The sequence below is a fragment of the Camelus bactrianus genome, chromosome 17 (assembly GCF_048773025.1).
Source record: "Camelus bactrianus isolate YW-2024 breed Bactrian camel chromosome 17, ASM4877302v1, whole genome shotgun sequence".
In the NCBI taxonomy this organism is placed as follows: Eukaryota; Metazoa; Chordata; class Mammalia; order Artiodactyla; family Camelidae; genus Camelus; species Camelus bactrianus.
The window spans coordinates 60,796,964-60,812,030 of NC_133555.1; the positions used below are offsets into that span (position 1 = coordinate 60,796,964).

The window sequence follows — 15,067 nt, forward strand, 5'->3', positions numbered from 1 at the left end:
ATTTTGCTGGATATATGATTCTTGATTAAGAACTTTTAAAATTTGAGGGCTGAGAATAGGTTATCCTATTGCCTTCAGCCCTCTATTGTTTCTGATGATAAGTCAACTGTTAATCTTATAGGAGTTTCCTTAAGCAAGATGTCATTTTCCTCTTGCTGCCTTCAAGATTTTCTTTGGCATTTTTACTATGTGTCTATTCATGGGTCTTTTTGAGTTTATCCTACTTGCAGTTTGTTGAACTTCCTGGATATGTAGATTTAAATTTTTTAGGAAATGGGAATTTTTTAGCCACTAATTTTTCAAATATTTTTCTGCTCCTTTCCTTCTCTGTTCTTCTGGTGCTGCTTTAAGTGTCTGTTGGTATACATTAGTGTCCCACATTTCTCTGAGACTTTGCTCATTTTTTCTTCATTCTTTTTTCACTCTGTTCTTGGATTGCATAATTTCTATTGATCTATTCTTAAGTACTTTTACTTTCTGCCCATTTAAGTGTATTATTGATTCCATCTAGTGAATTTTTAAATTTCAGTTATTGCTCCTTTCAGTTCCAAAATTCCCATTTGGTTATTTTTAATAATTTCTGTCTCTTTATTAATGTTCTCTATGTGATGTGACACTGTCATCATGCTTTACTTCTAAAATCATGGTTTTCTTTGTTTCTTTGAACATATTTATAATGTCTTCTTTTCTCACATCTGGTCTCTCCTGCAGGTGGCTTTATTGCCTGCTATTCTTCTGGTATCTAGGCCATAATTTCCTGCTTATTTTGCATGTCTCATATTTTTTGGAAAATGAACATTTTAGATATTGCAGCAACTTTGGGTACTGGCTTCATCTCTCCCCTCTTTCAGTGCTTGTCATTGTTGTTAGCTTGTTTACTTGTTTAAAGACTAACTGGATTATTTTAGTGTTGTCCATTCCCTTCTCTTCCTCCTCTATCCCCTAAACAGACACAGGGTAAAGCCTCTGATGTTTTTCCTCAGGGATTCATCCTTGGACATGCCCAGCCACTTTGGGATAACAAGGTTTTAGCAGGACTTAGGCAGTGTTTGTCTAGTTACCTGACCACACTAACCTATGAAACTCCACTAACTGCTGGTTAAAAGCTCTATTGTTCATAACAATGCCCTGGAGAATAAATTATTTACACCCTAATCCAGTCAAATTCAGGCTGCTATGAAGGGACAGTTCCTGATGGTCAAATTTTGAAATTTATTCAGACTCTAGTTCTTGCAGCTGGTTTCTTATTTTTCTCCAGCAACTAGTTGGCTTATCATTTAGCCTGTATCTTCAAGGATTTTATCAGTCTCCTCCCCATTGCCTCTCACCAACACTTCTACTGTTTTTGAAAGCACACTTAGATTTGAACTTCATATGCTGTTGCAAATAAAGTTGGCTCCTTTGGGGAGATAATTTGAACTCTCTGTTCTATGGTCTGCCTTTCCTCCCAGGGAAAATCTCTGAGCCACAACTCTGGTGCTGGAGTAAGGAACAATAGGTCAATTCTAAGTGACAGCCCAGTTTGAAGAAGTAAGTGCTCAGTGGATATATGGGCAAGAGCCCCAGGTGTCCTTGGCTTGTCTCCCTTGGCACAAGCCCCTGTCCTATGAGCTGAGTCAATAGCAATTGGGATCCCAATGTCCTACCATGCCCAAGGTAGAACCTTTGTCTCATGAGAGGAAACGTGGTGGAAGAATGGGGCCCCCACCTGTTGGCTGCAGTAGTACAGAACTTTGCCTCAGCAACAAGTATCTAGGGGCAGTATGAGAAATGCTAATGTCATGTCCTTCCCAGGAAGACAACCCTCCAACCAGGACCTGGGGGGAGTCAAAAACTTGTGTTCTTGGTTGTACAAGTCTGGGTGGAGTTCCCAGCTCAATGAGTGGAGATGGGAAAAGTGCGGATCTTCAAATACTAAAGACTCATCATTTTATGGAGATTTAGTAAATATTCTTGAGTAAATGTGTCCTCATTTGCTGTATATCTGTAGCGGCATTTCCATTTGCGTATGCTCATAAGGCCAACTATTTTTAAATGTGTTTTAAAAATAGTTTTCATCAGTTTTTTTGAGGAGTGATACTGAGTTGCACACCATCGTGCCAGAAGTGGAGCCAGGAAGGGGAAACTGATACAGTATAGATTAGCATTCTCTTTAACTGAAGGCTTGCTGTATCTTTGGTTGCTAGTGGAAGGCCTAAGATATATTTGTAGTATTAAAAATAAAAATTAAAAAATAATTTTCTAATGTTAGTATGTTAGAAGCAAAGCCTAAGATGGCAATTCCTGTAGATGATTTGTTGCTTGAATCCTCTGAGAAGAAATCTTTAGAGAAGTGGAGACATAGGAGGATGCAAGTTCCCAGGCATTTCTCAAGGGAGATCATGTAAGCATTTCTAGAAGCCAGCACTCAAAGCATCTTGGGATGGATACTCTGCTGTAAAGAGACTAAGAGAGTTCAATATCAGCTATCAAAATCAACCTCATAAAAATAATCATATTAAAGAGTATGTAGAGTAAAGAAACTCAGTGTAGAGTTTACTAACAGCTGCTCCAAGAACCCAAATCAACCACATAAACAAAATTGTAGCAACAGTAATAAAAACAATATAACAGCCACTCTTATTGGACACTTTCTACCTTTAAGGAAGTACACTTACTATCTCTAATCCTCATGATCACACAGTAAATTAGATATTATTCCTACATTTATGCAAGTGAAGAGATTAGACTTAACATCTTCTAGGTCACTTAGCTTGGTTCTAGAGCTTAGTCTCAGATGCAAGCTCTCTGACTCCAAGGCCTGTCCTCTGTCCATTACTTACACAAAACTGTCCAAAAAGGGGTGAAGAAATGAGAAAAGAAAGAAAAACAAAGGGTAAAAATAGATAAGAGAATAAAGTGGTAAGGAAAAATGTATGAAAGTATAGTCATGCATGGGAGTGCCAGGGCAGGATCAACAGGTTCCCCTGTAGCTCTTCATTAGCACAAATACCCTCCAATTTGGTCTAAGCCTTCTGAGGCGAGCTTCATCAAGGCTCAACAATGCTGAACCCACAAATCCTTTCAATGTAGCCCTATTTCTACGTTGGGTTTTTGCTGAGAAGTCTGAGGAAAAACTCCCTTAAACTTTCCAGAAGCCCAATTGTTTGAGAGCATCTATGATACATACTGTATCTCCTCGGAGAGTCTTTTTCTGATTATGTCATACTCCAAGGATGCAACCATAATGATTCTGAGGTTTAAGGAAAAGAATCTTCAGTCATGTCCTTCATTTCATATTTGACCCCTCCATCTTTTTTCTTTTCTTTTCTGGCAACACCCTGGATTTGTCCTTTGCTTGGAAACCATTTATGAATTTAATTTTAGGATCATTTCCCTTCCTGGGAACTGCTGCTTTGTGTCTTCCTATTCCCCTTCCCAAAATTGAGTTTATGGTCTCCATAAGATTATATATCATGACAAAAGTATCTTACAAGTCTCCTTCAACTTTCACTGCATTTTGCAAATTTTGATGAGTTGTATTTTTATTTTTATTTCATTGAATACATTTTAAAATCCCTCTTGAGACTTATTTGACCTATGTATAACGTAGAAGTGTGTTGTTTACTATCCAGGTATTTTAGGACTTTCCAGCTATCTTTCCATTGTTGATTTCTAGTTTAATTTCACTCTAGTCTGAGACATACATTATAACATTTCTGTTCCTTTCAATTTTTAAGGTGTGTTTAATGATACATAATGAGGTCTATCTTGGTGAATGTTTTATGTTAGCTTGAGGAAAATATGTATTCTGATGTTTTTGGTATTCTATAAATGTTGATTACATCCTGTAGATTCCAAATAGAAAAATCAATCAATATAATATACCACATTAAGAGAGCAAAGAAAAAAAATGGTCATCCAATTGATTCACAAAAATCCTTTGATCAAATTTAATAATTTTTCTGTTAAAAAAATACTAAAAAATTAGGAATAGAAGAAAACTTCCTCAACATGATAAAAACCATGCATGAAAAATCCACAGCTACATCCTACTCAATGATGAAAAACTGAAATCTTCTCCCCTAAGATAACAAAAAAGACAGTAATGCCCATTTTTCCCTCCTCTATTTAACATAGTATTAGAGGTACTAGCCAGTGTAATAAAACAAGGGAAAGAAATAAAGAGATTTAAAATTGGAAATGAAGAAATAAATTCTCTCAACACACGACAAGATATTAAATATAGAAATATCAAAGATTTCACCAAAAAATAGAAAAAATAAACGAATTCAGCAAATTTGGAGGATACAAAATCAACAATTAAAAATCAGTTGCATTTCTATACACTAACATGACAATTCAAAAAATTAAGAAAGCAATCCCATTTAAAATAGGATCAAAGTGATTAATTAAAAATAAATTTAGCCTAGATGAAGAAAGATTTGCATACTGAAAACATTGCCAAAAGACATTAAATAAGACATAAAGAAATAGACATCCATGTTCGTAGGTGGGAAGTTTTAATATTGTTAAGCTGTCAGTACTACTCAACAGATTCTACAGATCTCATGCAATTCTTATCAACATTCCAATATTTTTTCCAGAAAATAAAAAGTTCTAAAATTCATAGGGAATTTCAAGAGATCCCAAATAAACAAATAAAAAATCTTGAAACAGAAGAACAAAGTGGGAGATATCATACTTCCTGATTTCAAAACTTAGTACAAACTATTGTGATCCAAATAGACATATAGACGAATACAGTAAATAAATCTTCTCATATGCGGTCAAATGATTTGGTAAAGGTGTCAAGACCATTCAGTGGGAAAAGCACAATATTTTCAACAAGTGATACTGAGGAAATTCGATATTCACATGCAAAAGGATGAAGTTATACCCTTACCTTCCTCCATATTCAAAAATTTACTCAAAATAGAACAAAGATCTAAATGTAAAAGCTAAACAAAATCTCTTAGAAGAAAACATAGGGGAAACTCTTCATTCTATTGGGTTTGGCAGTGATTTCTTGGATATACACCAAAGGTGTTTGTAGACAACAAATGAAAAAATAAATAAATTGGTTTTTACAAAAATTTAAAACTTTTGTGCATATCAAAGGACAATATCAAAAGAATAAAGGGTAACTCACAGGATGGGAGAAAATGTTTACAAATCATACATTTGATAAGAAATTAATATACAGAATATATAAAGAACCCTTTAACTCAGCAACAACAAAAACAAAAACAAAGAGCTCATTTCAAAAATAGTCAAGGACTTGAAGACACCTTCCCCAAATAACAAAGATAAATGGCCAATAAGTACCTGAAAAGGTGCTCATCATCATTATTCATTAAGGAAATGAGATACATTTCACACACATTAATATGGTTGACATTTCTTTAGAAACAGAAAACAAATTTTGGTAAGGATGTAGAGAAATTGAGAATCCTGTACATCATTGGTAGGAACAAATTGAACAGCTAATGTAGGAAACAGTATAACTATTCCTCAGAAAATTAAACGTAAAATTACCATTTGATTCAACAGTTCAACTTCTAGTTATATATCTCAAAAGAACTGAAAGTAAGAACTCAAATATATAGTTGTACACCAATGTTTATAATAGCATTATTCAAAACAATACAAAAAAATGGAAACAATCTAGTTATCCACTAACATATGAATGGGTAAATAAATTGTAGTGTATTTGCTGGTCAGAATGGCTGTCATCAAAAGAACACAAGCAACAAATATTGGCAATGATGTGGAGAGAAGAAACCCTTGGTGGGCTCTTGGTGGGAAAGTAAATTCATGCAGCCACTGTGGAAAATAGTATGGAGATTTCTCCAAAAATCTCAAAATATAATTACTATATGACCCAGATTCCACCCCTGGGTATATAAAAGCAAAACCAAAACCAAAACCAAAAACACTAATTTGAAAAGATACATGCATGTCAATGTTCATAGCATCATTATGTACAATTGCCAAGGTATGGAAGCAACCTAAGTGTCCATGAACAGGTGAATGGATAAAAAAGATATGATATACACACACACAGAGATAGATAGATATAGATAGATATAGTATGTATAGATATTTATTGTATACTACACACACACACACACACACACACAATGGAATACTACTCAGCCATAAAAAATGAAATTTTGCCATTAACAGCAACATGGATGGACTTGGATGGCATTATGCTAAGTGAAATAAGTCAGACAGAGAAAGACAAATACTATATGATATCACTTATATGTAGAATGTATAAAATACAACAAACTATTGAATATAACAAAAACAACAACAAAAAAAGAAGCAGGCTCACAGATATAGAGAACAAACCAGTGGTTACCAGTGGGAAGTGGGGCAGGCAATAAAGGTATGGAGGAGTGGGAGGAGTGGGAGTAACACACTATTGAGTATAAGACAGGCTACAAAGATGTACTGCACAACAAAGGGAACATAGCCAGTATTTTGTAATAACTGCAAATTAAGTGGAAATGTGAAAGTTCTATAATAATTAAAAATTAAAAAAATAAAATAGAGTGTAGTACATTCTTACCATGGAATGTTATTCAGCCTTAAAAAGAAGGATATTCTAACACATGTTACAGTCTAAATAAACCTGAGGACATTATGCTAACTGAAATAAGACAGTCACAAAAAGAAAAATACTATATGATGTCATTTTTATGAGGTATCCAGGGTAGTTAAATTCATAGAAACAGAAAGTTTACTCACACTTACCAGGAGCTTGGGGAGAGGGAAATGGAGACTTGTTTATTGAATACAGAGTTTCAGCTGAGCATGATGCAATGGGTTGGAGGTAGATAGTGATGATGATTGTAACATCTATGTGAATATACTTAATTCCACTATATTGTACACTTTAAATAGTTAAAATAGTAAATAGTTGTGCATATTTCATCAAAATAAAATAATTAGGTACTTTAAGTGGGAGGGAAATAGAACTTGATTGTCTGCATTGTCTATATTAATGGACAGTCAGCAGGGGCAGAGAGAGATTGGGGCCTTAGACCAAATATATCAGGGGAGGAATTCATTACTCATGTTTTATCAGGGACTGTTTCCTGGGCTAAGAGTGAGCACCATATTCAATGCAGCCTGGGACCACTGTCCACAAAATAGTGGTCAGGAAATAAGATCACATTATCTGAAGTAAAAGGAATTCCATCCAAATAACACTGTTGAGTGGCACAACCACACTTCCATGGAAAAAGAGACACAAAGAAGAATATTCCAGAGTTGTCATATCAGTCCTAGTACAGTCATAGAAACAGAATCCACTTTAGTTTGTTTAAACATAATAAATTTGTACAGGTGATAAAGGATTAGAGATCAAAGAACACAAAATTCTTCATCAAAACCTTTACTTTTTGGCCTATAGGTAATGAGGGATATTTATTACCCTTTGAAATAATAAACAAATGTCACACTTATTCATACATCCAACCATTAATCTATTTATTCATTGTTTCAATCACCATGCACTCTAGGTTTTACCTTACTTTAAAGTTACCATATTTGGTCCTTAGGGCTCTATAATACACAATTATATCTCCAGGCAAGATGCACTAGGTTGAAACCAAACTTAAAAAATGACTATTTGGTTGCTACTTAGATTCTTGATCACTACACATAAAATATTTATATATATACACACACACATACACATACATACACATACACATATCTATATACACACACACATCTATATACACACACATATATATATATACATGTATATAATTACAATATTTATTTCTGCCTAAATAACATTATGTAAGGCCCATATACAGTGTAAGCTGCATGAGGACAAGATCTTTGCTTTTCTCTCTTTACATAATCCAGAACAATGGCAGGGAGGACATAAGAATTTAACAAACAATGTTAATAATTAGAACCAAGCATTCCTTAATGAGAATTAGAATAGATGTGTGAATAAATTGTTAACTACTTTTTAAAGCCTTTTTATTTTTCTAAGTGACCATTGTCAGTTTTATTATTTTTTATTGAAAGAAAATAGAAACAGTATTTCAAAGAGATATCTGCACTCATGTTTATTGCAGCATTAACCACAGTAGCCAAGAAATGAAAGCAACCTAAATGCCAACACATGAATGGATACAAAAGATGTGGCACATATACATATACACAAGGGAATATTATTCAGTCACAAGGAAGGAGGATACCCTGCCATTTGCAACATCAATGGACCTTGAGCACATTATGCTAAGTGAGATAGGTCAGAGAAAGACAAGTACAGTGTGATATCACTTGCATGTCGAATCTAAAAAAGACAAGGTTTCTCTTTGCTCTTCAATGCAGGGTGTGTCTAGTCCAAGGGATTAGAACATCTGCTTAAGTCAAGCTCTCAGTGGGAACAGATATACAGATATTTCTGTAGAATAGTTTACTTTTCCATTAAACCCCATGATACATTGGTCACATATTCATTACTATATGGTTTCTTCTTTAAAAGGCAAAGCCATTCATTCTTCCTTCTGAACACTTGAAGCCACGACTAGACGGAGTCATTTAAATTCTCCAGTGGAGATGAGTTAACATCCTCGCAGAGATACTGAGACTGTGGTGAATAAGGTCACATAGGGGGAAACTGTACCGAAAGATTTTCTTCTGCTCCTCTGGTCCTTAAGTCAAATTAGAGACCTTAATCTAATATCTAAAATCCAAACAATCTATTATCTCAGAGGTTTGGTGTGATCATGGAATTCTGGCAATTGAAAACAATCACACATGTGTCAGCTTTTTGTTTTTACAGAAGTTTCTTACTAAGTACCCTCTGTGCCTAAACATACACTATGAAGATGTAAAGAAAATACATATATATATATATATATATATATATATATATATATATATATATATAAAATGGTGTCTGTCTTCAGACGAACTATACTTTTATTTGAAAACAAATACTAGACCAAGTTAGTTGCACCTGGGCCAAGACTGTGTTCATACCAGGATGTCATGTACCTCTAACAGGGAGACTGTGATGTCTTTTCAGGATCTGAGCATCACTCCTAGCTTGGATCCTGATTCTGAGAGTCCTTGAAGTGTTTGGGTATTCTCATTTCCCAGCATATGGATCCAAGTACATTTCCAGAGGTCCCCTAGGAGAGGCACTGTGAAAATCATTATCATTTATCCTCATCCCAGAGTTGCAAGGTCCTCTCTCCTGGGATCCTGCCCTCCCCTCCAGGTGATAGTTCCATCATCTGAAATTGGTTTAGACCAAGGGTACGGATTATAACCTTTTATCAATGTAACCTCTCAGCTTCCTATAAATATCCTTGATTCCAATGGTTTCCTCCCCATTCTTTTTTTCTCTACAGACACCTTGTTTTATTTGCCATCTTCAAAATTTTCTCTGGTCAGGTCTGCTGGCTGCCACTCCAACCAAATTATAGACTGAATGTTTGAATGTGTTCTCCAAAATCTATTTGAGGAAACCCCAACTACCAATGTCCCAATGTGCTTGGAAATGGGGTTTGGGAGGGATTAGATAATGAGTGTGGGGCCTTCATGAATCTAATTAGTGCCTGTATAACAAAGAATCATGAGATTCATTCTCTCTGTCTCTCTCTCTCTCTGTCTCTCTCTCTTCACCATGCTAGGACACAGTAAGAACCTTGTCATCTGTAAAGCTGTAAGAGGACCCTTACCAAGAAAATAACAATGCTGGCACAGTGCTTTTGGACTTACAGCCTCCAGGACTGGGAGAAATAAATGTTTGTTTTGTAAGCCACACAGTCTATGGTAATTTGTTATAGCAGCCTGAGCTAAGACAAACCACAATGCTCATTACTCTTATTGTATGTACTTGAATTCTGATGTTTAAATGCCAACACCTGGCCTCTGTGTGTCTGGGTTTTTCATTCCCCATTACTATCAAGGCATCCACTTCTGCAGTGGTGCATCACCCCTTCTGTACTTGTCTACAGCAGAGACGCCACCACTGAACTTAAGGATGTTGGGAATTCCTCTCACCAGTGAATATTCTTAGTGTTTAGTAATTTGTTTCTAAACACTGTAAAAGTGTAATTGAAACCTATGAAGCAAAGGTTACTGTTGTTGAGATTTCAAGGGATAACTGGAAAGTTCATACCTTATTTTTGAAGCAAATATAAGGGATTAAAAACCAAGGCCAAAGCAAAAACAAGATTAGGATGCAAACGTTATTTTCTAGTATTCTGATCTTAGTCTTAGACCCCTCATTAAGCAGGCTAATGTCATTTCTGGAAGCAATGAGCAATTCCATTTATTCACATTCCATTTACTATTTTAATTATTAGTATTTTAGTTTGTTTTTTTTTGTTATTCGAGAAATAACACAAGCTAACTTTGCAAAATTGAAAATATAGAGTATATAATGAAAAGCATGTGTCCTTTCCATCCCTGATGCCAAGCTGCCCTCTCCAGGAAGAACCAATGATACCAATTTCTAATGAATCTTCCAGAAATGTACTATACATACATGTGTATGAGTGCCCAAAATAATTGCCTTTTTTTTTTTTACGGTGAACACATTATACAAACTGTTTTGTGCCTCATTTTTTCACTCTACATTCTATCTTCCAGATTGTTCTATATTTATACGAATAGAGCTCCACTATCTATTTACTAGCAACCTAGTATTCTAGTATAAATGCATGCAAAATATATATTACCAAATTACATAAATGAGCATTAAGTTGTTTCCAATCTTTTGCCATTAGAAGTGAAGCCTCAGTGAAACTCTTGTATATATGTACATACACATATATATGATTTTGCACACATATATATTTCCTAAAACTGAACACACTATATCAAAGTGTCCATGCATTTATTCTATCTAATGTGGGCCAGGCATCAGTATTCTCTAGAAATCACTTTTTATATTTAAAGCATTGCTGGATGAAAGTGAAATGCATGCACATCAGAAATAGGCCAGAGAACATACATGTATATTATATTATATATATGATTTCTTTACAAGGAGAGCTACTTCTTTTTAAATAGTGAGCTCACTACTTTCATAACATTACCAAGAATGTTAGCAGGGGCAGGCAATAACGAAGCGATCCTTTTGCCAAGGTTGTCCAAGGCTTGTACAAGCAAGGAACTATCATCATTTTTAGTATCAATAATTCTCTCTCCCAAATCATTTATCTCTGTACTCATCTCCTCACATTTCTTTCTAAATCCTTCAGTACACAGATCTTCTTGGACCTAAAAAAAAAAATAAAAATGAGGAAGGAAGTAAAACTTTTTAAATCCCCCATTTTTTCAAGGATTACATTTTGTCAAACTTTAAAACTTTGTCAGACTATCTTTGTTTTATTCCTAAAATTGTTCTCTCTTAATCATGAAAGGAGACTCTTGTAACAAGGAATATTTCCTGGTTTGGACCTAAATATTAAGAGGAAGTGTAGTTTACAGCCTTAATAATATTCATATACCTTAGGGTTTTGCCAGGAGGCTAAGCCTGGCATGAGGAGAGATGTAATATTTTCCAGTCAAAAAATGCAAATGAGAGGTAGCCTTGGTCTGACTGCACTAATTCTCAGTCCCACTCAGGATGACACTGTCACCCATATTATAAAAATCTGTTATAAACACATGGCCCCTAAATTATAGAAATCTCTTATAAATCATGTTCAGATGAACAATGAGAGAAATCCCTCCATGCCACATGATAGCTTGGGGATCTGTCCACACCTGGAGGCAATGTAGCAAGTGTAAAATCTATTATTTCTATGTGTTTTTAAGTCTGGAAATTTCTGGTAGTTTTATGTCAGCACAGATCTACCTCAGGGCCTTGGGCTGAGCAGGTCTCCTGGTAAAAGGTAGTGATCTTGGTAGAGCGTACTAGTTGTTGTTCATATTAAACACACATAGTTGGAATATCTGTTCAATCAAGCCCTGTGAGATCATTTTAAAATTCTCTAAATGGCTATTCAACCCTATTTATATTCTCTGAGGGCTTGGAGTAGAGGGGGGAATACTCATCCTGAACTCTCCAAAGTCTACTTACAGAGCTGAATTTAAAGGTTTTGGAAGGATTCAAAGGCTTCAGGGTTTTAATAAATCACAAGCAGTAGATGCACTTGTGATCTTTGCATGACCATGCTGTAACCTTCACCCATCCCTTCCTGGGGTACCAGGGCAAAGCTATCAAGCTCTACTACTGCCACAGCCTGATTCACCTTCAGCTGATGCTCCAATATCTTGTTTGGCTCTCTCAGCAGGTTTTCTCTTTCTCTCACCAGCTTCTCCATCATCTGGACTATGTGTTTCTGGAGACTTCTCTTCTGAGCCTCCACCTGCTGCTGCTGCTCCTGCAGTTTCTGATTCAGCAGCTCCTGTTCCTTCTCAGCTGTCTCCTTCCAGGTCCACTCTTCTGCCCCAGGAAGGTATTAGAGAGGGAAAAAATAGGCAAGAATTGACCTCCACCCTCCTGAGCTCAGAGGCCAAGCCAAATTGAAGAGAGAGGTAGGAAATCTCTGAAGTCCTCCCCCCACACCCCATGTCCACACCATCGAGAGCACACTTCAGAATGTGAGAGAAAATGCTCTGCCTGTCTGGCATCCAATCACAGTTTCCTTTGCTGTTTCCAAATGCAGCAGGGTTGTTCCACAGAAAGGAAGGAAGCTCCGGTATTGGGAAGGTTTTGCTCTCACACCTGTCAGAGGGCACTGCAAGAACATACGCATCCCACTGTGAGCCCAGCCCTACCCCGTACCTGCTATGGCCTTCTACCCATCAGTGAGGGCTTTATCTGCCTGCAGGATTTCTCTAGTGCCACCTGGGACTGCAGAAACCTCTGGAGGAACTCATTTGCCTGAGGAACCAAGGAGGAGCACAGAAATTAGATTTCCAATAGGGAAATTAGTGCTGCAAAGACAACTAAGTCCATGTAAATTTTGCTTCAAGTTTAAAGTTCCACAGTGGTTCCTTACAATGAGTCCAAGCTCCTTAGAGTGACCTGTCTCTCTCCAGTCTCTTGCCCAGTGCTACTTCCTTCTCCCCACTCTAGAATCCAGCCAGTCAGAATCATGTTCAGTTCTACAAACCCCAAATCTCTGGTGCTTTTACATATCTGCTTTACCAGTGTGAAATAGTGCCTCTAAATTGTGCTGCTGTTCTCCTCTGCCACTAGCTGGTTATAACTTTAGACAACTTATTTTAACCTGCCTATGCTTCTCAGTTGAGATCTTTAAAATGTTGATAATGTAGATGCTTCTTAATGCTATTTGAAAGATTAAGTTAAAGAGTCTAGGGAAAGAGCTTAACATTTTGGCTATAGGAAACAACAGTTCAATATATATTAGTTGCATTTTTATTGTTGTTTTTTATTATTTTATTATTATTATTATTATTATTATTATTATTATTATTATTATTATTATTATTATTATTATTATTATTAATTATTATTATATTTGTTTCTAACACCTAAGTAGCTCTTTCCTGAGTATTATAACTTGTCTATGTAGTTGACTTCCTGTCTCACTTGTGATCATCCTTGTGTACAAAGGCTGACTTGTAAATTATCAGTGCTCAACACTTCAAATATGTTATTGAGTAAAAAAAAATGAATAATTTCTGTTCTGTCTCTTGTGGATTTAAGAAATCTGTACTCATGGTTGGGAGTTGACATTTGTACTCTCTTCAGGAATAAATAGCATGCAGTGAACCTTAAAAGCCACAGCTGTTTGAATGGCCCCATACTCTCTCTTTATGCATGCATGGAGCTGCACTCTCAGATTTTCAGGAGACCTCTTTGACTATTCTGTAGGTTCCCAATGTTTCCCTTATTCCTCACCTTCACTCCTTTCATGGGCACTTGGTGATATTCCTTTTCAATAATTTCCTTTGCTTTCCTGTAGAGTTCATGACCTCCAGGAACATAGAAAGTTCCTGCTGAGATACTTTTTATTAGTGTCTTTGAAAGCTGATCAAGTTTAGTCTGGCAGTATTTGATTGATGTCTCTTCATTCTGCATCAAGAAATCCTCTTTCTTATTCTTTATGATTTCCTAGAGGGAAGAAAGTTAGAGGGCTCTCACCAGAAGCAAGGAACAGAGGAAGTAAATTTCCAAAGGATCTGGTAAAAGAATTGGTCTAACTGTGTTCCTCATGAGAAAAGTATTCTGTTGGAGGACATGTAATAAAACAGCAGTCACAAGATTTGATTTATTCACAGCTCTGAAAACTCTGGAAGACCATGGGGAAGTTCCCTAACCTCCTTTGGGTATTTCATCTGAGCTGTTGGAGTTGCATTACCTAATCTCTGTGGTTCCTTGAAGCTGCCACATTCAGTGATTCTCTCTGTCTTCAATGCTAGATACAACAAGGAGCAACCTAAGCTGAAAGTGGCCAGAGATGTGGATCTGAAAAGAGAAATTTTGGTTCCCAGCCATAGGAGTGTGTTCACAGAAAAAGAAGCCAGCTAAAGAATGTCTTGGGTGTTCTGGACAGGCTTGGAATCCACAGAAGTATTTATTTCAAGAGGATATCCATTCTGATTTTTCATTGAAGGTCAAAGGGAGTTCCAGATAAACTGCCTGAGTTCTGGCAGTCAAAAAAGAAGGAAATGTAGTCCTTTGAAACTCTGTCCCTCATGAGAACATGGACTACTTTATCCTTGAGTGAGAGATGAGCCATGGGACCGGTAACAACATTTCTAGGTTTCGTTCTTCAAGGGGAGGCGACATACGGTAAATACTAAAACAGATTACAACAAGATTCCTCTGTAACTCCTGCTTGTCTTCCTTGAAGGAGTGCTCCATGAAGACTGCAGGGGCTTCCCTCTCACAGGCAGCGTGTGCCTCCAGCAGCTCCTGCAGCATGTCTGTGGGGAAGCTCACTCGCTGGGCCATCTGCTCGCTGTAGTGGTTGTCTGCCTTCTGAATGGCAGCTGAGTTCTCCAGCTGGGCCAGAGTTGTCACTGCATTCTCCAAGCGAGGTACTGCTCCGCTATTGATATTATCCACGTAGGTCACAACCAGAGTCCTCAGCCCTGAAGAAGCCAGGAAATTTAG

General features: G+C 36.6%; 1 long non-coding RNA gene across 1 annotated transcript; it reads right to left on the bottom strand.

Moving 5' to 3' along the window:
• Positions 1–10,419: 10,419 nt before the first annotated feature.
• On the bottom strand, positions 10,420–14,032 carry LOC141573733 (uncharacterized). The gene is made up of 4 exons (XR_012499750.1): positions 13,850–14,032; positions 12,767–12,865; positions 12,231–12,424; positions 10,420–11,253 (listed from the first exon to the last, which is right to left on the bottom strand). It is a non-coding gene; the product is annotated as an uncharacterized LOC141573733 (long non-coding RNA).
• Positions 14,033–15,067: the final 1,035 nt, after the last annotated feature.